The 25,801-nt window shown below is 45.7% G+C and overlaps 1 protein-coding gene and 1 long non-coding RNA gene across 2 annotated transcripts in view; one reads left to right on the top strand and one right to left on the bottom strand.

The window, feature by feature from the left end:
* Positions 1-25,801, top strand: part of PAX2 (paired box 2) — a 195,338-nt gene that overhangs the window by 30,420 nt on the left and 139,117 nt on the right. The window lies entirely within an intron of this gene.
* Positions 991-7,809, bottom strand: LOC128352001 (uncharacterized). The gene is made up of 3 exons (XR_008320165.1): positions 7,699-7,809; positions 3,534-3,677; positions 991-1,138 (listed from the first exon to the last, which is right to left on the bottom strand). It is a non-coding gene; the product is annotated as an uncharacterized LOC128352001 (long non-coding RNA).

Below are 25,801 nucleotides of genomic sequence, written 5' to 3' on the forward strand. Positions count from 1 at the left end.
TTAGATAGGAAATTATTCATTCCACAGCATGTATTTTGTGATGCTTCAAGTCACAGGCATGAAAATGAAGGCCCAAAGCCTTTCAATGGGCAGTACCGCATGGATATTTGGCAATTTGTGGTCCCCGAGAGGGAGGGGTTAGTTACCTGAACCATTATAAAAGGCAGATGGGCATAGCTACAATGCGAAACAAGAACCCCACCCTCCTTTCAACAGTAATTCACCAGTCTGACAGCCTGAAAGCTACAGACAATCCAGCTGCTCCTCAAGAAGCTATGAATATGTTGTTTATAGCAGGAAAAGATAGCAGCATCCTGTTACATATAGGGCTGGTTCACACGGCTGCTTGGAAGTCAGGAAGACAAGAACCAGAGGCTCCAGGGGAGCATGAGCTTTTGGTGGGCATGTCTTCTGAACCCACCACACTCCCATTCTCATGCCAGTCCCTGACTTCTGCCCAACTTTCGCCTGAGATTTCCCAGCCACTCCCATAGCAGTTTGAGATTATTCTACTACAGGTCTGCTGTGAAATACATGCTGTGGGGAAGTGTGTGTGCAATCTGGTTGGATGAAGGAATGTCAAATCGAAGTTACATGTAATATTACTTGAAGAGGAATTGATTACATAATAGTTGTAGAAAACTACCTAGTGCTGCTGTTCAATTATCAAAGCGTTTTTGAATGAATTGTTCAAAATGCTGGGAAGTTGGGAGTAGTTGCAATTCACATTTTTTCTAGGAAAAAATAGCAGCAACACATACACAGCATTAGTGCTTCACTTACAGTCCTGCAGACTAAGCCATGAAAGGCAAAGAGATGATGTGAAATATAATTGTTCATGCAAATGTTGTGTATGACATAAAGAGGTTGTCTCCTGTTTGATTATGAAGATGTATGCAGAGCAGGCGTGCCATTAGCACAACTGGGAACCATGGGGTGAGTGGTAAAAACTCATTGAAATTGAGAAATTTGAAGCTGCTGTTTGGGGGCTTTTATCTAAGTACATTTTGTCTTGTCAGTTTCCACATGGGGAGGGCCGTATCCTGGAGATTCCTATGACAAAGCATGGGATTGAGGGAGGATTTGATACATGTGGATAGACTGCTCCTGTAATGCAGGTTCTATGGACCAGCAGATTCTGCAAAGAAACAGAAACAGCGTGAAGCACAGCACTTCACTCATTCACCTGCCCCTCCCACCCATACAAAGACCCTACAAAAAGATAGGCTGCAACTGCACAGAAAGGCTGTACAGTTGACCATCAGAACAGAAGGATGGAGAATGCAATGTCAGTCCACTCCACTGTCTCTAAAGGTAAAGGTAAAGTGTGCCATTGACTCCTGGCGACCACAGAGCCCTGTGGTTTTTCTTTGGTAGAATACAGGAGGGGTTTACCATTGCCATCTCCTATGCAGTATGAGATGATGCCTTTCAGCATCATCCCACATTGTACTCTACTCCACAATTATTTGCATGCATGCGTACACCTGCACCCAAGAACCTCCGGCGACTTCAGGAGGGAGCATGCTGTGTCTGTGCATGTGTATGAGTGACCAAATGCTGAACTGGGCATATTGGAAGGAAATCAGCATTTCAATGCGGTTTCATAAGGCAAAAGATCCAGTTGCCGCTTTTGTTCTGTTTTATAGATAGATTGCAACTACAATCTCACCAGTATGTGTGGGGAGAAGTGAACTAGTGAGGCTGCTGGAGCATGTTTTGAATTTTGGTTAATACTGATAGGCTGTTGTAAAGTAGGATGTTCCATTATACAACCGATGATCCAGTGCAAGATCACGGGAACTAGCACAGACCGCCCTCCTCCAGACAAATACCAAACCACTCCCCACCCACACTCATTCATTCTGGGTGTGCCTGACTGCTGGGCTGGGCATATTGAAAGGAACTATGCCCAGATATTTCCATAGGGACTTCAAGAGGCAAAGAGCTTCTAAGCTTTAGCTCCCATCAGCCTACCATTCAGACCTATTAACCTAACAAAAGATTGGTTGATGATTGATCATCTGCAGGTTAGGACTGATCCAAAATCCCCCTCTCTGTTTTTGGGCTCTGCTCTGCACACTGCAAAAGTGGAGAACCCATGGAGGTGGGGCAGAATTTTTTTGAAAGGTTTCTTCTTTTATCACTGGGGGCGCAACAGTAGCAGCCGGTGGTTCTCTTTAACCACAGTGGTAGTAAAAGTCCTCTAGGCAGCTGCCAAGCAGCAAGCAACCTCCCCTCCCTTCTCCTCACATTTCTTCTCCACGATGTCCTGGAGCAATCCTACAGCTAGGGCATGATGGGGAAGAAAATGGCACCTGCCAGCTGCCAGCCCATGATAGGAGTTGTGCGCCCACCACCACTGGCAGCAGCAAAAATTTACTTCAAGGAAGGTGGGAGGAGGCTAAAAAGGGCAACCGCTTCTGCTGCACCACCAAAGGCAAGAGAAGAAGTCCCCAAGCCTTTTGAAAAGTTCAACCCCCCCCCCCATTGTTCCCCACTTTGCCCCCAAATTTTATCCGCACAATTTATGGCAAGTTTCATCTCACCCCTAATAACAATATACTCTGGGGGGAAACAAGTTAATCTGGGAAAAGGGGAAAGAGCTCCTAGATTTGGTTCCATTCCACACGGAGGACAAGGCAGATCAGAATGGCAGATTTCACAGAGAAGAGTGATGGACGTAGCATTCATTATACCTAAGAGAGAAGTGCCAAGATTTTTATAAATTTGAGACTATAGGAAGGATGTAACCTGGTTCCATAACCTGTGCAAAGATGTCACCTGACAGCTAGAATAATAGCAGCTGAGAGTTGGAAAAGACCTTGGAGGTCTTCTAATCCAACCCTCTGCTCAGTGCAGGAAACTGCTACAGCATGCCTGACAGATGGCTGTCCAGCCTCTGTATGCAGCACAGGCAGAGCTATAATTGGGCGAACGTGTTCAAAGGACACAAGCTGCCCAGCATCTGGAAGCCACCTCTCGTCTCCCCTCCCCCCTCCCCCACCAGCCAAGTACCCACTCCTGCCCCCGGCTGCTCGCTCTCAGCTCGCCACCACCCGCCCCACCTCCCGCCCCACTGCTCCCCATGCAGCCAGCTCCTGGGCAGTGAGAAAGGAGGAAATCACTGAACGGGAGCTTCCACCCGGCCCGGAACTCCTAGGCGTGTTCTTCTTTTGCTGCCAGTTCTGGGCTAGGTGGTAGGAGGAAGCCCCCATTTTGTGCTTCCCTCCTTTCCCATCACCTGGGAAGCCAGCGGCATGTGAAGCAGTGGGATGATGCGGCAGGCAGTGATGGGCTCAAGCAGCAAGTGGCATTCCCCCCCCCCCGGCAGGCAGGCAGGCTGCCCAAGTGATGGCTGAGGAACTTGCGGCAGGGCTGCCAATGGTCATGGGGCACATGCGCTGCCACAGACAGGAGTGGAGGCTGCTAAGGAACGGGAGCGGCCTGCTCACCCCAGCAATACCCCTGGTTTGAAATCCTCTGCCCACCACTGCACAAGACAGACTGTTCCACTGTCAAACAACTCTTACCATTAAGAAATCCTCCCCAATGTCAGGCCCACATCTGCTTCTTTGTGCTTCAGCCCATCGATTCTAGTCCTGCCCTCTCTGTTGCTGCCTGAAACAACAGAGATCACGTCCACTCCATCTTCTCTGCGAAAAGCCCTGCAGAATCTGAATACAGCAGTTGTATCTTACCTTAGTCTTTTCTTTTCCAAACTAACTGGAAAACCATTCTTCATAGGAATTGGCTTCAAGGTGGAGGAAAGGTCTATCAACGGCTACTAGTCAGAGGGCTGTGGGCCACCTCCAGCCTCAAACACAGGATGCCTCTGAGTACCAGTTGCAGGGGAGTGACAGCAGGAGGGAGGGCACGCCCTCAACTCCTGCCTGTGGCTTCCAGCGGCATCTGGTGGGCCACTGTGTGAAACAGGATGCTGGACTAGATGGGCCTTGGGCTTGATCCAGCAGGGCTGTTCTTATGTTCTTATCCCTCAGCATCTTTATTGCCATCCTCTCAACACATTCAAGTTTATCAATAGCCTTCTGAAAATGCAGTGCCCAGAAGTCAACACAGAATAGGAACATAAGAACACAGGAAGCTGCCATATACTGAGTCAGACCATAGGTCCATCTCACTCAGTATTGTCTACACAGACTGGCAGCAGCTTCTCCAAGGTTGCAGGCAGGAATCCCTCCCTATTCCCAGGGAGGGAACTTGGAACCTAGATGCTCTTCCCAGAGCAGCTCTGTCGCTGAAGGAGAATATCTTACAGTGCTCAAACATCTAGTCTCCCATTCATATGCAACCAGGGCAGCCCCTGCTTAGCTAAGGGGACAAGTCATGCTTGCTACCACAAGACCAGCTCTCATATTCCAGGTGAGCTTTTTCTGGCCAGCACAGAACAGAGTGGACTATTCCTCCTTGTAAACTGGCCATCATGATTCCGTTAGCTTTTTCTGCAACTACATCACATTGCCAGCTCATGTTCTACTTGTGGTTCACTAAGACACCTAGATGCTTTCCATGAAAACTGCTTCCAAGTCAGGTCTGTCCCATCATATACTTGTGCATTTACTTTTTATTCTTACCCAAATCCAGGACTTTACATTTGACTCTGATCAACTTCATTTGGTTGGCCTATGCCTAATGCTCAAGCCTGTCGAGATTGTTTTGGATCTTGATTCTGTCTTCTGAGGTGCAGTCTCTCCTAGATTTATTTCATCTTGCAACAAAGGTCAGGGACTGGTTTGGATTATACTGTCCATCTGGTCCTGCTCTTGTGTGGTTAGGGATGTAAGTACATCATCATCTTGCCCCCTTCCCAGTATGCTGAGGTGATGCTGTCTAATCACCGGAGCGGTGGGGAGGTCATCAAAACCTCCCCTCTTTTTACAGTTTACGTGATACTTTAAAGTGGTATTTAAGGTACAAGGGAGACAGTTCAAATCAGACCCTCAATGTGATTAGGGAACAGCACAACAGGAAGGAGGTGCATGCTCATAGTGCACCCTAATCATGTTGAAGTGGGGCTGGTCAGGCAGTATTATTACAGTGCCACTGCTGTTGATTTCTGGCTGATCTCCGGGCACAGGAAGGCACTTGTGGGAGATGTTCCTAAAGTTATAGAGGACATAATCTATTTAGGGCTTCACAGGTCTGAATCGGCACTTTGGATGAGGCCTGGAAGCTAATTGGCAGCCAGCGCGATTGAGCAAGAACAAGCTTAATATGTTTTCTGTGACCTTGTCAAGAGACAGGCAGTGGAATTTTGCAACAGCTGCAGCATCCAAACTGCTATCCAAATAGATGAATACTCAGGATATTTTAGATCAGGATGTGCATAACCATGCCAGTCTCAAACTGCGACACAGTAAACAATATCCTTTTTTTTTGGTCAGCTAGTTATTAATTATTGTTATTAAGTACACAGTTCCATCAATTTGCATAATGCTTTACAGAGTAACATACAAGAAGACATGTCTCTGCCCTGATGAGCTTATGATCTATAATTTGACACAAATGGAGGTTTCAGGGGGACGGGAGGAAGATGAAGGTGATGGTAAACAGTCAAGGAGGATGCAGACAATTCAGTGACACATACGTAGGCTTAGACTCAGTAGAGGATGTGGACTAAATGGTGAAATCAATAGGTTCATAGGAAAAATGAATTTTGAGGAAGGATTTGAAAGCGGGGAGAGAGAGATGGGGAGAAGCAGAGCAGGGAAGAGTGAGAACTGTGTATGGGAGGGAATTCCAGGCATAAGGGGCAATAAGGGAGAAAAAATTGAGTTGTTGAAAGAAGTAAGCTTTCAGAGAGGTGAGGGTGGTAAAGCTGAAGGCGTGGTGAACTGCACTGTACTGACACTTTCAGTTATATTGAAGCTTTATAAAATTCCCTAATATTCCCAGATGTTCTGCTTTCCTTTTGAATTGTTGCTGCATATCCTGCTGGGAACTTTCCATAATGAGAAGATCATAATCTCTTCACTTAAATCTGATTTGTAGCCTATATGTACAGTATACGCTTGCATTTGTTAGAGTCGGGAAAGGACATTTCTCTCTGGAAAGGCATTTCTGTGCATTCAGTTTGGTTGTTTTTTCCCCTTCTACCCATCTGTAGTTTTGCAATGGGGAAATGGGAGGGAGGGTGTGTGGGGAGGGAAGCAACAGAGGCCTTGTTCTGTCTCTAGAGCTGAACAGGCCCAGAAACAACCGTGAACAATATGTCTGATCTGTGCAATACAGATAATCCTCTCTGATTCAGTTCCACAAGAGAGGTTGCAACATTGTCTACTTGCTAGTAGTCCAGCTCAACTTCATTCCGACTTAGGCCTGATTTATCATGGAGTCCTGACTTATCATGGAACAATATGAGGCACCTTGAGCAGCAGATGGGGAAGGGATATTCCTGCTTCCAAGCTCCACCTCCTTAAAAAATGAGCTTCCTTCCAGAGAAGAGTTAGCTTTTGCTGCAGGTGCAAAATGTCCATAAAGGAAGGAAGGAAGGAAGGATACCTTATTTTCATTTGTAAAATGTTACAAGGTATGAAGTTGGCAGTGGAAGAGAAAGAGATGAGAACAGAACAAAGCCCATTACTCATAAGAATATAGGGAAAATCCTATTGGATTAGACAACAGGCCTATTTAGTACTGTAATCTATCATCTGTTGCCCGTAGTGGCCAACTAGATTCCTCTAGGAAGCCCTGAAGTGGGTAGCCCTCTTGCACTGTTGCTCCACAGCAATTAGTATGATGGAGGTAGTCACGATAGGCTTGTTTTCCATTTATCTGTCTAAACCTCCTTTAAAGCCGTCTACGCCCCATCAGCACTTCCATGATTAGTTATGCGCTGTGTCAGGGGCGTAGCAAGGTTGGAGTGGGCCCAGAGACAAGATTTTAAAATGGCCCCCCCCCAAAGTCCAGGGCCTCCGCACACCCCAGGCCCCCAAGGATTTAAGTCTGATATTCCAAAATAAGTATGCTGCCTGCAAATACATTTCACTGAATACACACACACACGTCACAATATATAGTGATATACATTGAGTACTATACATTTGTATTACTTTTAATGCCTAGAACACACTAGAAAGATGAATTATTAAAATGGGCCCCTCGTTGCAGATTAGCAAAGGAGACTTTCAACCATGCAGGGTGAGCCTATGTTTGTTTTCTCAGAATTCTGAACAAATTCAGTCAAGTTTGATTGCAGGAGGTTTTTCACAGGAGGCTTTTAAAGCGCTTTAAGACACATCTCCTCTGGAATGGAGGTGCTGCATTCACATGTTGGCCAGATTTACCCTGAAGTCCCTGCAAGTTATTGGGGAGCAGTTCACACACAAGAAAAATAAAATAAAAGCACCACACATGCTTCGCAGTTCTCACTCAGACCTTCTGGGTTGCAAAACAACTTGAACATAAGTGCATTTATAAATGAATGAATGAATAAATAAAATTAATAAAATACTGTTCCAGAAGTTTTTGCAATTTTCTGCCATGACACAAGCCACTTATAGGACTTTTTAGATAGTTTTTTTTAAGTCAGCAAATTTTCCAAGCTGTTTCAAAATAAATATTCAGAGACTTCTCGGTCCCTCCCCCCCCCCATATCCAAGCCCTATGGCAAGCAGATCCCTATATATGGGGGGGGGGGGCGGGAAAGGTAACCACAAAAAGGAGTTCACACTCTACCTGGCAAATGCTGGTCTGGGTTAAGCAGGGCAGCAAAGGGTCTTCTGCTGCAGAGAACACTCTGGCTGCCTCCTCCTTCCTGGCTGGCTTGGGCCCTACTGGAGTTCAGGCTTCACTGCGGCCTACACGGAGGCCTCCCTGGAAGCCCCGCCCACCCACCGATCAGCTGAGAAGCGGGAGAAAAGGAGCTCTTGGCAGCTTGCCTGCTGCTTCGATTGCGGGCCAGCAGAACAAGCAGGAGAGACGACGAAGAGGGCAAGTGCCTGAGAGGCTATGGGGCTGGGCAGGGGGCAATGGGGAGTCACATGAGGTGCCCCTGGGGTGCCCCTCCAGGCAGTGGGGCCCCCAGACAACTGTCTCCCCTTGCCCTATCATTGTTACGCGCCTGCGCTGTGTAAAGAAGCACTGCCTCTTGTCTGTGCCAAACTTCCTGCCCGTCACTTCCACTGACTGACTCTAGGTTCTGCTGTGGTGGGAGAAGAATAATATTTTCTCTCTATCTACTTTCCCCACACTATTCATAATTTTCTAAACCTCTATCATGTCCCCCCTTAGTCACCTTTCCCCCCTAAATTAAAAAGTCCAAAATGTCCTAGGCTTTCTAAGTCTAGGGAAGAGACTTTGACCAGACGCTATATGCTGCTGGTTGATTTCTCTGTCTGCATGTATCATGATAGTTTTCTTCTGTAAATGGCCTGGTGTAAGGATTTCCCCCCCTTGCCTTCCCAGCAAGAGGGGAATGCCTTGGCACCACAGCAATAATCAGAAATGGCATCTGGCAAGCATAGAGCAAGGCTTATGCCTAGAGGGCCATCAGCTCAAAGTGCAACTGGAATGTTGCAGGGAAGCAAAAACGTTTCTCTATGTTCTGAGCTGTTGATAGAAAATATTGTTATCTACAGATATTTGCTATATACTGAGTACTTAGGGGTTGTGAGGTGTTTTGTTTTCCCCTAATGCACATTTCTCTGCCATTCTCCCATTCTGAATTTTATCTACTTGTTGTTGTTGATGATGATGATGATGACTACTGTCCTAGTTCTTTAATGAGATCCTCTTCTAAATCCTCTTGAACAATCTGCATCATGAGCAATTGCCTCTTTTGGTACTGAACACTCCTTACTGAATCCAACAGCTTTGTTTGCTTTTAGCAATTGTTACTCTGTGTTATGTGGCAACTGAAGAGAATATGGCAGTTCAAGACCTCAGTACTCTTGCTTAATATTCACAAGCTCTAAAGCTAGCTTCTAAATCCATTGTTGGTTGGCTAATTGTAAATTTTGGAGAATGCCTTTAGCTGCTCTGCTCAGATTTGAGAATGTTCATGTATTGCTTCAGTCGAAATGTGTTCAACATGCAGGGGAAGGAAATGGTAATGCAGCTGAGAACCAGGTATCTTTTCATTGTAAGGTAAAGGTAAAGTGTTCCGTCAAGTCAATTTCGACTCCTGGCACCCTCAGAGCCCTGTGGTTTTCTTTGGTAGAATACAGGAAGGGTTTACCATTGCCTCCTCCTCCTGAACAGTATGAGATGATGCTTTTCGGCATCTTCCTATATCGCTGCTGCCCTATATAGTGCCAGTGGGGATTTGAACCGGCAACCTTCTGCTTATTAGTCAAGCATTTCCCCTCTGCACTGCTTAAGGTGGGATATCCATTGTACCTGATGGTATATTTCAAATGCTCACATACTGCTGCAGTGAACATACATTAGTTCAATAGCAGATCTCTCTCTCTCTCTCTCTCTCTCTCTCTCTCTCTCTCTCTCTCTCTCTCTCTCACACACACACACACACACACACACACACACACACACACACACACATTTCATGGCATCAGCACAGAAGAAATATCTCAAGTAAGTACCTTCTATGGTAACATATTCCAGAGTGGTAGCTGTGTCAATCTGTTGTAACAAAACCAACTAAGAATCCTGCTGCAGTATAACAATTTAAAAATTTGTTGTGGCTTGAGCTTTTGTGAACTTGATCCAATTTCATCTCATACACAAAATATTATCTTCTGTTGGCAGATGAATATATAGGCCACCTTTACACATAATGGCATACTACCCACATTCCCCGCCGTGCTCCCAGATGATGCCAATTAGCAGTCTGTGAGACTACAAGTGGGGAGGAACTGGCTGCGCTGGCTTCTTCCTTCACATGAAGGAAAGCTGTGACAGCCAATCAGAGAAGGATAGAGGGAGGAGCTTCCTACCTTCAACTCAGGGGCGTAGCTAAGGAAGAGGGGGCCCATGTTCACCCCTCTCCCTGGAGGCCCCTTGGAGTGATGGAGATAATGAAGAAAATAGGGAGGGGTGGGTTTGGGGGGGCTCAGGAGTTGGGGGTAGGGGTGTGCATGGAACCGGCTTGCCCAGTTCAAGTGCAAACTGCACTCGAACCGGACCAAACCAGTTCGGTTGGTCCCCCCTTCAAACCTCCCCAGTTCGGTTTGGTCTGGCTGTGGTTCGCGATTTGTTAAAATTAAAAAACAAATTTCTTTACCTCTAGCCTCTTTGGGGGGCTTCCTAAAGGCCACGGGGGTCTGCAAAGGTTCCTCCTCCCCCTGCCGGCCTCAGTAATCACCACCCCAAACCAGTTTACCGCTTTTTTTCCAGCCCCTTTGGGCCTGAGTTTTTCGGTGCCGTGGCCATTTTGCCTGCTACCACGCATGTGCAAATGGCCTCTGTGAGGCATGGCATAGCCCAGGGCCTCACAAAGGCCATTTGCGCATGTGCAGTGGCAGGAAAAATGGCCGCCAAGCTGAAATACTCAGGCCCAAACGGGCCGAAAAAAAGCGGTAAACCAGGCCGTGGCAGTGATTACTGAGGCCGGCGGGGGGAGGGGGAATCTTTGCAGCCCGCCCCCTGCGGCCTTTAGGAAGCCCCCTGAAGGGGCTAGAGGTAAAGGGGGGGAAATTAATTTTAAAAACAAATCACGAACTGGCAGGCGGTGGGGTGGGGTCAGTCCCTGTCCGGATGGAACAGGGTGGGGAGTTTCGGTTTGACCCCGAACCATCAATCCCCCAAACCGAACCCCTGAACTGGTTTGCACATCTGTAGTTGCGGGGTCCCGGTTCTTTGAACCCATCCATTCAGTTATAGCTACACCCCTGCCTCAACTCCAGTTTTACACAGCAGAAGCCCTTGGATGACACAGTGCCTCTTTCTGACCTGCGGTTTTGGTGGTGAAACTCTAGTGGAACTAAAGTTTCCAATTCAGGTTTGGAATCGAAAACCTCAGACCACTTTTGTGACAGAACTGTGAGCTCCCACATTTGGACAACCACAAACCTGAACCTTTGGCATGGTTGCCTCCAGTTTGATGTGATGTCCAAAGACACTCATACTCATTGGTATGGGTTTTGGCGAGAAGCCTTATAGAGCGGGCCAAAGGATGTGAAAGGCAATGGGAAGTACCTGTTCTGTGCAGAGCCCAAAATGGAAACAAAATATAAGGAAACTTCTGCCAGAGTGTAAGTTTTGAATTAAAGGTGCTACACTGTGAGCTAAAAACTCTGTTAGGCAGGCTGGCAATGATATTGGCAATGATATAGGAGAAGCAGTTGAGAAAGATGATTCTTATGACAATCTTAGAACATCTTAGGCAGAGGCATAGCTAGGGGAGACTGGGCCCAGGTTCACCCCTCTCCCTGGCGGCCCCTTGGAGTGAGGAAGATAAAGAAAATAGGAAGGGGTAGAGCTGGGGGGCCCCCTCAGGAACTGGGAGCCCTAGGTTCTTTGAACCCATCCACTCAGTTATAGCTATACCCCTGAACTTGAATTTGAGGGTAATTTGAGGACATATGGAAAGAAGGACCTTTATGCATTCTACCTGTGCAAAACTCAGTGCTTCTCCATGAATGACTCAAGATATTTCCCCTTCCTTTTGAACAAAATGGAAAAGAGGGACCCATTTGAATTCACTTCCAAATTTGTGAATTTCTCTCTGAAATTTCTCAGAGTGATTTGTGTCTTCATAGTTGTGATTTTATATTTCAATATTCAAAAAAATCATTATTTGCTCTTTGTGCTCTTTATGGGTTTTGTGTGTGTATTGTGTGTGTAGAGGAGAACTGGTCTTGTGGTAGCAAGCATGACTTATCCCCCTAGCTAAGCAGGGTCCATTCTGTTTAGCATTTGAATGGGATACCACATGTGAGCACTGTAAGATATTCCCCTCAGGGGATGGAGCAGAATGTTCCAAGTTCCCTCCCTGGCTTCTCCAAGATAGGGCTGAGAGAGATTCCTCCTTGCAACCTTGGAGAAGCCATTGCCAGTCTGTGTAGACAATACTGAGCTAGATAGACCAATGGTCTGACTCAGTATATGGCAGCTTCCTATGTCCCTATGTTGTTCTTTATGAAACTGCCCTTATGTAACTTTGTGTGATTTGTGTTAAGTTGAAAACAAAAAAGCAGAGGCGAAAGAAAGCATGAATCAAAGGCAAAGAATACACAAAAAAGGCATAGAGGTGAATCAAGAAGTGCTTAGCTCTTCAAAGACTGACAGGAAGCTGAGATAACAATTTATTGAATCAAATTGTATTCTTCTTCTTTTTAAATGTGTAGATTATTTACAGACGTATGCCTCACTCCTTCTCCAAAATGTGTGGAGCAGCTTACAAATGGTTCTCAGACAAATTTCCACCCAGGTACATTATAGTGCCAAATCTGATTAGCTCTGAGAGAAGAACTGAATCGTTGGCTTCAGACCATGCCCTAGGCCTTAACTGCAAATTGTGGCTTATTTAAGCTTTTACTCAAAGTGAGAATTCCCCCAGTTTTGCCATGTTGCCCCCCTTAAGATATGCAGGTTTTCAATGGCCTGGTTCACACCAGTCAGATCCATGGCCATTAAATGAAAAGATGAGATCCTAGCAGCATGTGAGCTCCTGCAAAGTGTGTCATGTGAACCCAGGAAAAATCAGTGTTCTCCATTTGGTAGCATGACAACCTTGTTAGAGAGTGCAGTGGCGGAGCTTTCTTTATCTGGCCCAGCTACAGCGGAAGTGCACAGGTAAGGGAGCACTGCTCATTCATATTGTCTGGAGACAATATGGAGTTAAAGTGTCAAATAAAGTAGTTTATATATGAAATCCATCAGGGAGATAGATAAGACTTACACAGCAGGTTGCTAGCTTCATACAGGAAGTGGGACAGAGAAGAAGGAAGTCTGCATCTCCAGGTGAGAGAATGAAACCTGAGATTATCAGTCCAACAACGGGGAATCGGAGTAGAGAAAGCATGGTCAGAGCAAGAATGCCCTTAATGGCTATATCTATGCCTAATGCCCCTAGTGGACAATAGGGTTGCTGGTGCTAAGAGTCAATACCATCAGGAGCTGCATCTCCAACAAACCTGACATCCACCCGGCATCTTTAATCTTAAATTTGACCTCTGACTGTTGATCCTGGGTGAATGTCAGGCTGGTGGGCTGTTAATCAGAGATTACCAATTTTTCGTGGGTTCACACAACACACTGTGGGAGGGAGCACATGTGTCGCCGGAATCTCAGAGGTTTTTTTGTTTACCCACCATGGATTTGATCATGAGAATCAGCCCAGTGAGTTCTTGTTTTAACCCATGGGATGGAACTCCACTATCTCATCTCATGAAAGTACAAAAGATGCCCTCATGCCTGTCACAGTTTCCACTTCATTGTTACCTCTCATCAGAGCCAGCTTCTCAGATCAGCATCACTGGGCAACTGCCAAGGGCCCAGGGTCCTCAGAAGGGTCCACTGTTGATCCCTGAGACTACCACCTCTATGCCCAAAACTTTTGTGTGGTGGTAGCAGAGCAACTCTCTTGAGGCCTACCTGAAGGTGTTGAGGCCCCTTGAAACCTGGAGACTGCCCTGCCTCTCCTTGGGTGTCTAGCGTTGTGGTGATTATTGGTGTGGCAGCTTCAGCTTAACCCAGCTCCAGTTCATGTCCTGTAGCCCATCCCCGACATAGCTGATGCCTTTGCAATCATCTGGCCTAACAGTGTACTCTTGCACTCCCTTTGTTTCCTATACACAGAGAAGGTCAATTAGACAGTGGTGTAGGCCAATCCTGTTGTTGCACACAAATGCAAAGGCTGCCCCTGCTTACCCTGAAGAGGGAGGGAAAGAATAAATAACTAGGTTCATCCTATTGCTCCCTTTTGACTTGAGACTCACTCCTCAGATATACAATGATAGTGGGAGCAGGCACAAAGTGAATGGTAGCTTTTCAGTGGCGATGATGGGCTTTTATGAAATTGTGGGAGCTTGGTGCCAGGAGTGTTTGTGGCATTGGAAGGGGGCAGAGGATGTGTGAGGGACGACTGCAGGATGTGTGACTGGAGAAACAGGGATGTAAGCAAAGGCAGGTCGTGCCCTGATGATGGAGTGTATAAGAAAGGGGCATCTGAGGACACAATGGATTGAAAGAGCTTTTGAGGTTCAGAGCTGCTGATTGTGCAGGGTTAGCCTATGTACCAAATGTACAAGCCACCTTTCCCAAACAGAACATTGTTTGGAAGCTCCAGAAGTTACAGGGATATGTTGGGTAGTTGCACAGTTAATTGATTTATGTGTGAATACATCTGAGGACTTGTGAGCACAGCAAAATGTACAGACAACAAATACAGAGGATGAACATAAGACTCTAAGTCTTGGCAGATATTATTCAAACCCATTAGAATGATTTGGGCAAGCCGTTACTTCTTTTCCTCAGCCATAAAATGGGAGTAATAGTGAAATTAATAGTCATATATTAGTACATTTTTATTGTTGCCAACAATGTTACCAATCCCCAAATTTAGTTTATATGAACCACATTTGAGACCCATCTCCAGAGTTGGAATACAGGGCCAGATTAAGCTAATGCGGGGCCTGTAGCATATGTAATAAAGGGGCCCAAAATTTTAAAAAATGCACATAAATATTGAAACATAAATTATTTACTTGCATAGTAAAGTAATTCAATTTTTTCAATTGCTGTATTTTGGAGTATGGGAGACCAAGCCACAAACTCACTACAACAGTGAACGTTTATATACCGTTTTTCAGTCAAAATTCTCAAAGTGGTTTACATAGAAAAATAAAGAGCCGGGTCTCATGATCGGGCAGGGCGGGAGCCCTAGGCAGCCAGATTGGCTGCCCACATGATTGCCGGTGGGGGCTGGGGGGAGTTCAGGGACCGCGTGGCCCCCAGAAGCTCCAGTCTGCCCTGCACGAGTGCGCAGGGCATGCTGGAGAAACCCCCGGAGCCGGGAGGTGGCTTTTCACCTCCCCTCTGGGGATCTACTCGTGAGTAGCCGTGGCGCAGAGCCACACCACAGATACTCATGATCAGAAAAACTGGGTTTGTGGAGCAAGCACTCCGCAAACCCGGTTTAAGGGGAAGGGGTACTTAGGCGGGTTAACCACCGGGAGGCAACCGGGCTCGGCTGCGAGCCCAGTGGCTCCCACAATCATCCGAAATCTGGCTAGACTCTTCTAGCCCGATTTCAGCTGATCGTGGGAATAGCCTCAAAGAGTGGATAGATGATTCTCTGTCTCCAAAGGGCTCACACTCTAAAAAGAAAAATGTGGTAGGCACCAGCAACAGCCACTGGACAGATGCTATGCTGGGCCTTATTTTAAAAGACATATTTAGCAGGAAAGGGATATTTATTGGAAGCCCATAGCAAATGCTACATTTGCTACTACGTTAATCCGCCACAGGTTGGAAACAGGCTACATTGTGCTAGGGAGACAGGTTCCAGTACAAATTCAGTACATTGGGAACCTGGACGCTTAAGGGAAAAAAGAGGCACAGTTGGTAGGTATGAAATATTCTGAATTTCTGAGTGATTGAGCTAGTAAGAAAAGTGCTCGCTCAGGACTCTGTGCAGGAAATCTCATTGAATCCCACTCATGATAGGTTACAGGCCTCTTATTAGGGCTGACATTCATGGCTTGCATCCTTGCGCAGCTGCCTAGGATGCTCAGGTGGACCCACTGCTGATCCCGGAGACCATTTCTGAACCTAAAGCTTTTGTATGATGGTGGCAGAGTGACTTTCTCAGGGCCCACCCAGACAGAAGGGGATCTCTAGAGGTCTGGTATGTAGATTTCATGAGAGTCTGATATTTCAGAATCTGATATTCTGATAATTTAGAACAATGCTTTCCCCTCAAATTCTGATCTAAACTGGTTGAAACATCTTATGTGCAGTTCTGGATACATTTGGGTTATTCTAGAACAGGTTTCATACAACTTGTAATCTAAGGGCCAAGGTACATGTGTTGCAGGAGATCTGTGAATGGATTTCCAAACATCTTTTTCTTTTGCTAAAAGCAGCTACAGGAGAATAATTTGAACCAAGGTCACGTCGATGCAGGAAAGGAGTCTAACCCTTTCTCATCACATTGCAGCCACAACCAGATTAGCCTCCAGAACTGTGGGCAGCTGCAGAGAGGAAAACATTAAGGCACAATACAACTTTAAACAAGTTGGTTTAATGGAAGTACAGTATCCTTCAAAGATTCAAAGAGATGTGATGGCTTCGGCTGCAAGGCCAGTCTTAGTCCTATGCTCTCTATCTCCATAGACACCATGAGCTCTGAGTTAGTGACTAGGAGTCCCTAGAGCCCAGGGCCTCTTGTCAGTTTGCCAAACTGACAGGCGGCTGTGCCTCACAGAAGGTGGATGGCCTCACTCACAAGTTCCCAAAACATTGAAAAGAAACTCATTTCATGGCTTGTGGCTGCTTAGAAAAGGCGACTCCAGCATATGTATGTGATAAATGTTAACTGTGCATTAATCGCATTAAAGAGGACCCTATAAACTTTTCATTTCTAATTAAATTCCGTCCGCCAATTCTGCTGAAGAAGGCACACTCTGAGCCTTTGTTTATGTGGAAAATTAAAATGCAAATACAACAGAATTTATTTCCATTACCAGAGTGATATGCTGGGCTCCTCAATTTAACAGCCTCCAATTATTTTGAAGCCAGCCTTCTCCCCCCCCCGCCCCAAGTTTTCCCTTAGAAGTTGCCACCCCTAAGTGGAAGGTGAGGGGGAGGCATGGAAACGATGACAGATGGGGGAGTGGGGACTTCTTGGTAGCATTGTGTGTGCTCAAGGTCAAACACAGGAGAGATTTAGGAGGGAAAATGCATCAGGCAAGAAAGAAGAATCGGGAGGAATAGAAAGGAAGCAAAAGAGGCCAGAAGGTGTTGCCAAACAATAAGACTATTCACATGCTCTCCAGCAGAGCAGGGAGGGTCGTGGTGGTGTGTGTGCGTGTTGGGGGGGAAGGTTGGGTTCCACCTATCTCTCCCCCCTCCCACCGCCAACAATCCTTAGGGTCTTTGTGGGCACACCATCATACACCCACATGATCCATGCAGCTCCGTGCGGTGTGGATCCCTGGAGGCCGGGACCCGTTGTCCCGGCTTCCAAGAATCCCGCAGTGTGCTGTGTGATGAGTGCGGTGAATTGCATGCAGCCCAAGCATATCCACGGCCCCGTACCTGGGACAAAGGGTGCCAGTTGCACCCTTTGACCCAGGAAAAAGCCCAGGTACAAAACTCTGGCTTGTGAGGGAGGCAGCGCCAGGATTGGCCTCAGTCCTGCATGCCAGCAGCCCTACCCAGGTAGGGCTTCTCTAACCAGGGTCGGTCTGCTTGTGTGCATAGCCTTGATGTTTCCTTCTTGTATTTTGGACTTGTGTTTATTTTATGTACCGTTAACTGCCTTGTGTATGATTTTATCATAGAAAAGCAGGATATAAATCACTGTAATAAATACAATAATAAATAAAACATCATCATCATCATCATCATCATCATCATCATCATCATCATATTATGCAGGCCTTCTGGTGAAGGAATCTTCTTGACATCACAGCTGGATACTAGGAATAAGTCTTGTTCTTCTGAGACATTTTGTGGGCTGCATAGATTGAAATATTCTCTATAGAAGCTTCTAAAGTTGCTTTCGTAACATGTGATAACTGGAGCAATGTTGGAGTTGGTACTGGGACAAGAAGATGGGCCCTGGGCCCATACCGTTTTCTCCTTCTGCTGCCCCTTTGTCTTGGCTGCAGAAGAACTGTAAAGAGATGGTAAAAAACAAAATGTTATCATCAGGCCTTTTCTTTTGCTCCTAGGCTAATCATATTACACACTCCTCACACATGCATACACCTACACCTACACCTACACACACAGAGAGAGAGAGAGAGAGAGAGAGAGAGAGAGAGACACACACATGCACGCTTGTCCCTGGCTTAGAAACATTTTTAAAACACATATATCTGCTATGGTTACCTCATACAATTATGAGAGCAAAGAGTAACCTGTCACCCAGACAGTGGGCCCCCCTCCTAAAAGGGTCCAGGGATATTTGTCACCCCGCTTTTTTCAATTATAGCTATGCCAACAGTTTGGCCATTGTTGACAATCTAACTCCAAGCCTGTTGGCGCCAAAATACACAGCAACAGCAACCATGTCTGATGTTCACATTTCTACCCTGTCATATAAGCCAGAGAGGGCAGAGGGTCTACTTTACTTTTAACATCAGTTAAGGGGAGCTGGGCACTATCTTGCTTGCAGGCCATTGATCAAACCTTTTCCTCCTTAGCCCAACTCCAGTACCAAAAGCAAGCTAAGCTGGTACAAGAGAGTGCAGGGAGGTAAGGGAGGAGGGTTCAGCTCCCTACACACACACACACCCTTTGGATGTTTACCTGTGGACAAACACATGAACATGACTGACACCATTTATTTATTTGTTTGTTTATTTTATTTTATTTTATTTCTATACCGCCCTTCCAAAAATGGCTCAGAGCCGTTTACACAGAGAAATAATAAATAACAAATAAATAAGATGGCTCCCTGTCCCCAAAGGGCTCACAATCTAAAAAGAAACATAAGAAAACACCAGCAACAGTTACTGGAGGTACTGTGCTGGGGGTGGATAGGGCGGGGCCATCACATCTACTTTGGCCCTCATTCAGAAGTTTGTTGCTGAGTGTTGGTATAGATAGATATGCTCCAAAGCAGCACAGTGCATGTGAAGGGCAAGCGTCCACATGGATCTTCTGCATCAGATACACGGTTGCTTGCTTACTAAGCAGGGTGCTTGCTAAATCACTTTCCCTCCACCCTCACTCTAGAGCTGAGTACAAGTTCTGGGCTCACCACTGCCGCCATCCTCCAAACCAGGGATGTAGCTAGGGGAGAGGGGGCCTGTGTTTGCCCCTCTCCCCAGCAGCCCCTCAGAGTAAGGGAGATAATGAAGAAAACAGGTAGGGGTGGAGCTGAGGGGTCCTCAGGAACTGAGGGGCCCACGTTCTTTGAACCCATCCGCTCAGTTATAGCTACACCCCTGCTCTGAACCCAGCTTGCAGATGATCATTTCCATCTCCTCCTCCTTTGACTGTAGAATTCTCATGATGGCCAGTCAGCCCTATAATATACATGAACACAGATGTATATATTTGGATGTTTACATGCATATATAATTTCCCTCCCATGCACACACATACATAAAACACATACACAAAACACAGAGAGAGAGAGAGAGAGAGAGAGAGAGAGAGAGAGAGAGAAAATGCATATATTTCACCATTGGTAACGGTAACTCTCTCTCTCTCTCTCTCTCTCTCTCTCTCTCTCTCTCTCTCTCTCTCTCCTTTTCAAAAATACTGATTTAGGAACATAGGAGACTGCCTTATACCGAGTCAGATCATTGGTCCATCTAGCTCAGGATTGTCTGCACAGACTGGCAGCAGTCGCAGGCAGAAGTCTGTCTCAGCCCCATCTTGAAGATGCCAGGGAGGGAACTTACCGATGCTCTTCCCAGAGTGGCCCCATCCCCTAAGGGGAATATCTTACAGTGCTCACATGTAGTCTCGTTCAAATGCAAACCAGGGCATCCTTTAGAAAAGGATGCCAACTATCTCTTCATGCACACGCATATCTACGTACAACATGCTTCTGTCTGGTCTCACAACCAAAGAAGTTAGTCTGGATGACAACTATTGTATTACATTTTCTTGAACCAAGGAACATCACACACACACAAAATTATCCCAGCTGTGGATATAGGAAAAGCAAAGAGACTCTCAGTGCTGACAAGAGGCTATTACAAAACACTGACATCATTATTCAATACACTGGAGCCCTGGGAATGCCTGCTAAGTCAATGCTGAAGACAGGGAATCACAAAATAATATTGATAGGATCAATGAAACTGGCACACAGATATGCAAAAGTGCAACCATGGGTATTAATATACAGCAATGGCTACCTAGCAGGAGAAGACTAAAATATCGTTTTGAGCACACAGTGGTAGTACAGATTTGTGGAGGAATCCCAGAACAATAATCACACACCAGAATGTATTAGGACTAGGGAGAGGATCCCTTTATTCACGGACTGATTGGAAAGTGACCTCAGCACACAAGGAAGTCAGGGTGGGGAATCAGATGCTGCACCAAGTGACAGTGAGCATCAGAGTAGTGCATCCGTTAGTATCTAATTACATTTAAATAGCACTTTTTAGCATATAAAGTGTACTGCATTCCTTATTCCCATCACCCTCACAACAACCCTGGGAAGTAGGTCATTGGTATTTCCATTTTCTTGGAGAACTGATTGAGAGAGGATGATTGTTCAAGGCAACCTGATTCTCTCACACTCTGTAATGTTGTGCTTCTAGAGTTTGGACTCAATTCACCATGAACAAATTAGGCACAAGCTCTCCTGAAATGTAGGGGACTTGGGGTCATTACCGTGGCTGTACCTGTAGGCTTCTGAATCTTTCTGGTGGCTTCATCCTTTGGGGTTTGTTAAATTGTTTTGCAAAAAGAACATGCCAGTGCTATCCCTCTTTGACTGGCTGATAGGAAAAGACAATATTTGCGCTGAAATGATTAAGTGCTGTCAAATCGGTGTCGACTCTTAGCGACCACATAGAAAGATTCTCTCCAGGATGATCTGTCTTCAACTTGGCCTTTAAAGTCTTTCAGTGGTGCATTCACTGGTGTCGTAATTGGGTCCATCCACCTTGCTGCTGGTCATCCTCTTATACCAGGTTAAAACCCCAAATTGTTGGCATGATATTATCTTAAATACTACCCCCCACTCTACCTATCACTCTGACTTAGTCCTCAGAACTGAGTTTTTTGAACTTGCTCAGAGATCAAGAGTCAGTTCATCAGATCAACTAACAATGTTTAGCTAGGAGTGGGAATATGAGCTTAAGTTTAATAAGACTGTGTGCTGCCCTCTTGCTCTCTAGTTCAAAGCCATGATTGATGTCTAATTCTTGGTTGCTTTAAACCACAGCTCCACGGTTCATGTGAAGTCGACAACTGTGGTTTAACTCTGGTTAACAACCAGAATGTGAAACCGAATTCAAACTCTAGTTTTGTATCTTGATTTGTTACGCCACAGTTCCCTGAGCTTCTCCTGAGCTGCAGAGCTGTGGTTTAAAGGAATCAGGGAGTTGACAGTGCATGAGCTTAAGAAGATAAGGGGAGAAGGGAGCATCCTAACTCACCATAGATAACTGACCAACCCCAAGATTGGTTCAGAGCCTCCACGCCCATCTGGCATAGTGACCATTGTCATGCAGCTACTTCCTCAAGGTATTTCCCAAGTTTCCCATCATTTAATTTCTCAAGTTTCCCATCATTTATCTTGCTATCAGGCACATGATCACAGGCAATTAAATGTTGGTCACCAAGAAGTTTTTCACATGGGGTTTTTAAAGCCCTTTAACTCACATCTCCTCTGGAATGGAGGGGGTACGTTCACATATTGACCAGATTTACCCTGAAATCCCTGCAAGTTATTGGGGAGTAGTTCACACATGATTCGAGTTTTTCACAGCGCATTAAAGTGTAGCCCGATTTATATCCAGTGGCAGGGGTGGGTGGGTGGGTGGTCCACTATTTGCATTGGTTTTTTGGGAGAATTTTGAGTTTGCAGTAAAGCTTCCCAGTAAACTTGCAGTAAAGCCTGCTGTGTATAAAAGTCCCAAGAGAGCTAAGCTGTGAGCAACATCCCTCTTTTTTGGGCTTTGCTTACATAGTTGCCTTCCTCTATAGCTGCCTTGACCAGAATGTTTCCACTTCCCCCACTACCTCCCAGTTATGGTTGAATAAGGTACCACAGATCAATTGCATCTCCCAGAACCTCCTGCTCCCTCCTTCCACCTCTAAGAATCCCAAGCTAGCCTTCCTCTGACTGGCTCCATAGTGGGACCAGCTGCCCACGTAGAGGTTAAATAAAAATCCTAGACAGAGTCCACCCTGCACTGCTGCTGTGTATCATTTCAACATGAGTGAGTGAGTGAGACTCCACTATAATGAATGGCAGAAAGAAAGAAAGAAAGAAAGAAAGAAAGAAAGAAAGAAAGAAAGAAAGAAAGAAAGAAAGAAAGAAAGGAGGGAGGGAGGGAGGGAGGGAGAAGTTAAATAGAAAAGAGAGGAAGGGAGACTTGAAAGAAAGAAGAAAAAGGAACTTTCCACTATGAACATTTCTTTTTAAAAGTCTTTTGCCTTTTGGTGTAAAGAAGAAAGTGTGTGTGTGTGTGTGTGTGTGTGTGCGCGCGCGCGCATCTGTGTCTAAGGTACTTTGCTGTGCCTGCCAGTTCATATGTTGGTAAGACTCCTTTTGTGTTGTTGTCGACATCATAGGGGCAATAATGTTTTTCTGGTGTATCCCATAGTCCAAATACTCATGACTAAGTCTCATTGAAATTAATGAGCAAACTTAGGATGGAGAAGAACATTTCAGCAACATGCAATAGTGTGTGTATGTGTGTGGCAGGGAAGATCAGCCAATGATCCTTGGTATTGGGACAGAGGTGTTACAATGCAAACATGGCCCTATCTTTATCTGTGTTGGAGGGTATGGTTTAGTAATTCAGATGAATGCAGTAGCATTATCATCACTAAGGGGCCATTCACACAACCTACCTACTGGGCGGGCGGGCGGGCGGCTTCCCAAACCTTGCCTTCCCCTCCAGACAGTTGTTGTTTTGTTGGTAGGAGTGTGCTTTGCACTCCCACACAATCATCCCTGCTCCATGCAGCATGGAGCAGGGTGGATTGATCTGAGGCTGGGACTCTTTTTGTGCTGGCTTCTGTGAAGCCCACAATGCAGTGCATGACACGCACACTGCATTGGGGGATTCCCCCAAGAGAAAGGCACACTAGGCACCCATCTTTGTGTGCAGCTGGGCTGTGTGTGGCCGAGCAGCGCATGTTCACACACGAGCAAGTAGCCCGGGGTAAGGAGCTCTTGCTCCCTTAACCTTGGTGAATAGCTGCAGTAAATAGCGGGGCTAGGTGGCACTGCCCCACCGGGATCGGGCCCAATCCTGGTGGTTCTCATTCACAGTCTAACATGGGCTGAGTGTCTCTAGCCTGGGTTAGGCAGCACATGAGAACAGCCTCCATGAATACTTCCTTGTAATCTTGGATCTCAAAGTTCTGTGACAGTGTGAATGACTGTAACAATATTAATACTACTTTTAAATGTATTATTATTAGTAGTGTTATTACATTTTATATCCCACTCTTCCTCCAAAGAGCCCAGAGCAGTGTACTACATACTTAGGTTTCTCCTCACAACAACCCTGTGAAGTAGACTAGGCTGAGAGAGAAGTGACTGGCCCAGAGTCACCCAGCTAGTATCATGGCTGAATGGGGATTTGAACTCGGGTCTCCCCGGTCCTAGTCCAGCACTCTAGCCACTACACCACGTTGGCTCTCTTTTATCATTCTGAAAAAGAAAGTGTAGTACAAGACATTTTTAAATTTCCCTCATTTTTTTGTTCACCATAATTTTTTTCTTAAACCCAGCTCCTCCCCACAACTTTTGGGCCCAATTTTTTCTGGACCACTAGGCTTTTTCTCTTTATTGCTGGGGTCCACCCTGATACCATTTTTTTTGTGGGGGGGTCATTCAAGAGTTAGAAACCATGTGACGTCACCAGACCCCACACATGGATGCCAGGATTTGGGATGCTAGAGACCTGATAATGTATACCTCCCACTCTATGAAGAAGTCCATGTCTTCTGAAGTACTGACTCTCGGTTATGCCTTCCATTTTATGCCTCCAAAGCATGAGACTCTGGTGGTTTAGGACAAACTCCTTGTCACTGATCCTAGCCAAATATACATGGGTCAAAGGACACAGCAGCTTTATCCAATTTTTGAGGTTAACATGTATCAGCTGATATTGAAAAAGATGGAGGGAGGAAATACTGCATATGTGAATGCTTGTGGTGTGGTCAGGAATTCCCTTTATTCTCCCAAATGCTTCTGTTTGTTGCGCCATTAAAAAACCTCCAAGTCCTCATGCTGGGTGTTCAGTGAGTATTGATTCAGTCTGCAAGCAATTTTAATATTTCTTCAGGGACTTTCCAGCAGCAGCACAAGTCATTAATTCATCCTCCCAAATTGCTTATTCAATAGCAAGAACATGGCTCCTGAATAAAGTCTCAGAATTTATGTGACTCGTACGAGTCAGGAGGTCAAGCAACTGTTATGGAGTGAAGTTAAAAATCCAAATAAAATATTGACACTTTTTTGGAGGAGCGGGAGGAGGAGGTGGAAGGAAGCAAAGGTATTTAAAACAGGGGCTTGTTGCCATGCCCCCAGGATAAGGAATAGAAAGAGACGGAAGACAAGTTGGAGTCTGAAAAATCAATGGGATATATGGCACATTCGCTTAGTATTTCATAATTCTTTCTTACACACACACACACACACACACACACACACACACACACACACACACCATGCTGCACATACACAGAAATAAAGAGACATGCCTTCATAAAGCTAAATTCTCTTTGCCATATGCTTACATACAGCATAGCTGGGTGTGACATAACTCTGAGATAATATATGAATATGAAGAATACGATGAATATTTATATACCGCTTTTCAACAAAAGTTCCCAAAGTGGTTTCCTAGAGAAATAAAAAAATACATAAATGGCTCTTCTCCCCAAAGGGCTCACAATCTAAAAGAGAGATAAGACAGACACCAGCAACAGACACTGGAGGGATGCTTTGTGGGGGAACCCTCCAGTGGCTAAGACAAAAAGGTAAAAATAATAATTAGCATTCTGTGTACTAGCAGGGGCCAAACAAGATCTTATTTTCTCACAGTTCAGCAATGTGGGTGTGTGCAAACACATGAGCATATATTGTATGGAAAGGCAATGCACAGAGTTCACCACCAACAGTGATACCCAGAACCAGGCTCAGAATTGGGTCTTTTCTTTATTTTCTGTCAAATGATATTAACTGTGGTTTAGACTAAGGCCTTTTCCTCCCAAACAGCTGATGAAGTGATAAGTCTTTGTTTGTCCTTTACTCATTGTAGAAGGAGGCTCAGATGATTGAGTGGTCCTCCACCTCCCACCCCACCCCACCCCACCCCACCAAGTTGCCTGCACCTGTCAAGGGCTGGCTTGATCCCTTCTTCCTGACACTGAGTTTTCTTTGTGAAGGGTATTTTGGATAGAGGAATATTGCATCATATGAGCCCCCATTTGCAGTCTGAAGCTCAACACAGCCCCAACACAGGTTTCTCACCACATCTGCTATTGTGAACTATGCCTTATTGTAAGGCACACTGAATAATATCTTCAACGTTAAAGGGAAGGGAGTGAAAGAGAAAGGGAGGGAGAGAGAGTTCTGTACAGATTTCCAAAATGTATAGCCCATACAGTTACTCAGAATTGTGCCCAACCCCCATGCTTTGAGGTCCCATCTGCACAGAGGCTTATGCACCTATCATATCTCCCTAACACAAGTAAGTTTCAAACATGTGATCTGTAACCAGGAAATATGGAGGTTATGAATATGGCGGATGTACATTTGTAGGCCTCAGTGCAGTTGGGACCTCAAACACACAGAGGCCAGAGACCAGAGAAGGCAAGGGGACAAGAAGGCCAGTGGGTGCCATCTGGGCTAGTGTGTGTGTGTGTGTGTGTGTGTGTGTGTGTGTGTGTGTGTGTGTGAGCTTTGCTTCTGCCTCTTCCCACCTGGCAGTTCTACATGTTTCTTGCCATAAACATGAGCCAGTTTTGAAAGTGTTTCTTTCTGATAAGACTG

This window comes from Hemicordylus capensis, chromosome 3 (genome assembly GCF_027244095.1).
Source record: "Hemicordylus capensis ecotype Gifberg chromosome 3, rHemCap1.1.pri, whole genome shotgun sequence".
In the NCBI taxonomy this organism is placed as follows: Eukaryota; Metazoa; Chordata; class Lepidosauria; order Squamata; family Cordylidae; genus Hemicordylus; species Hemicordylus capensis.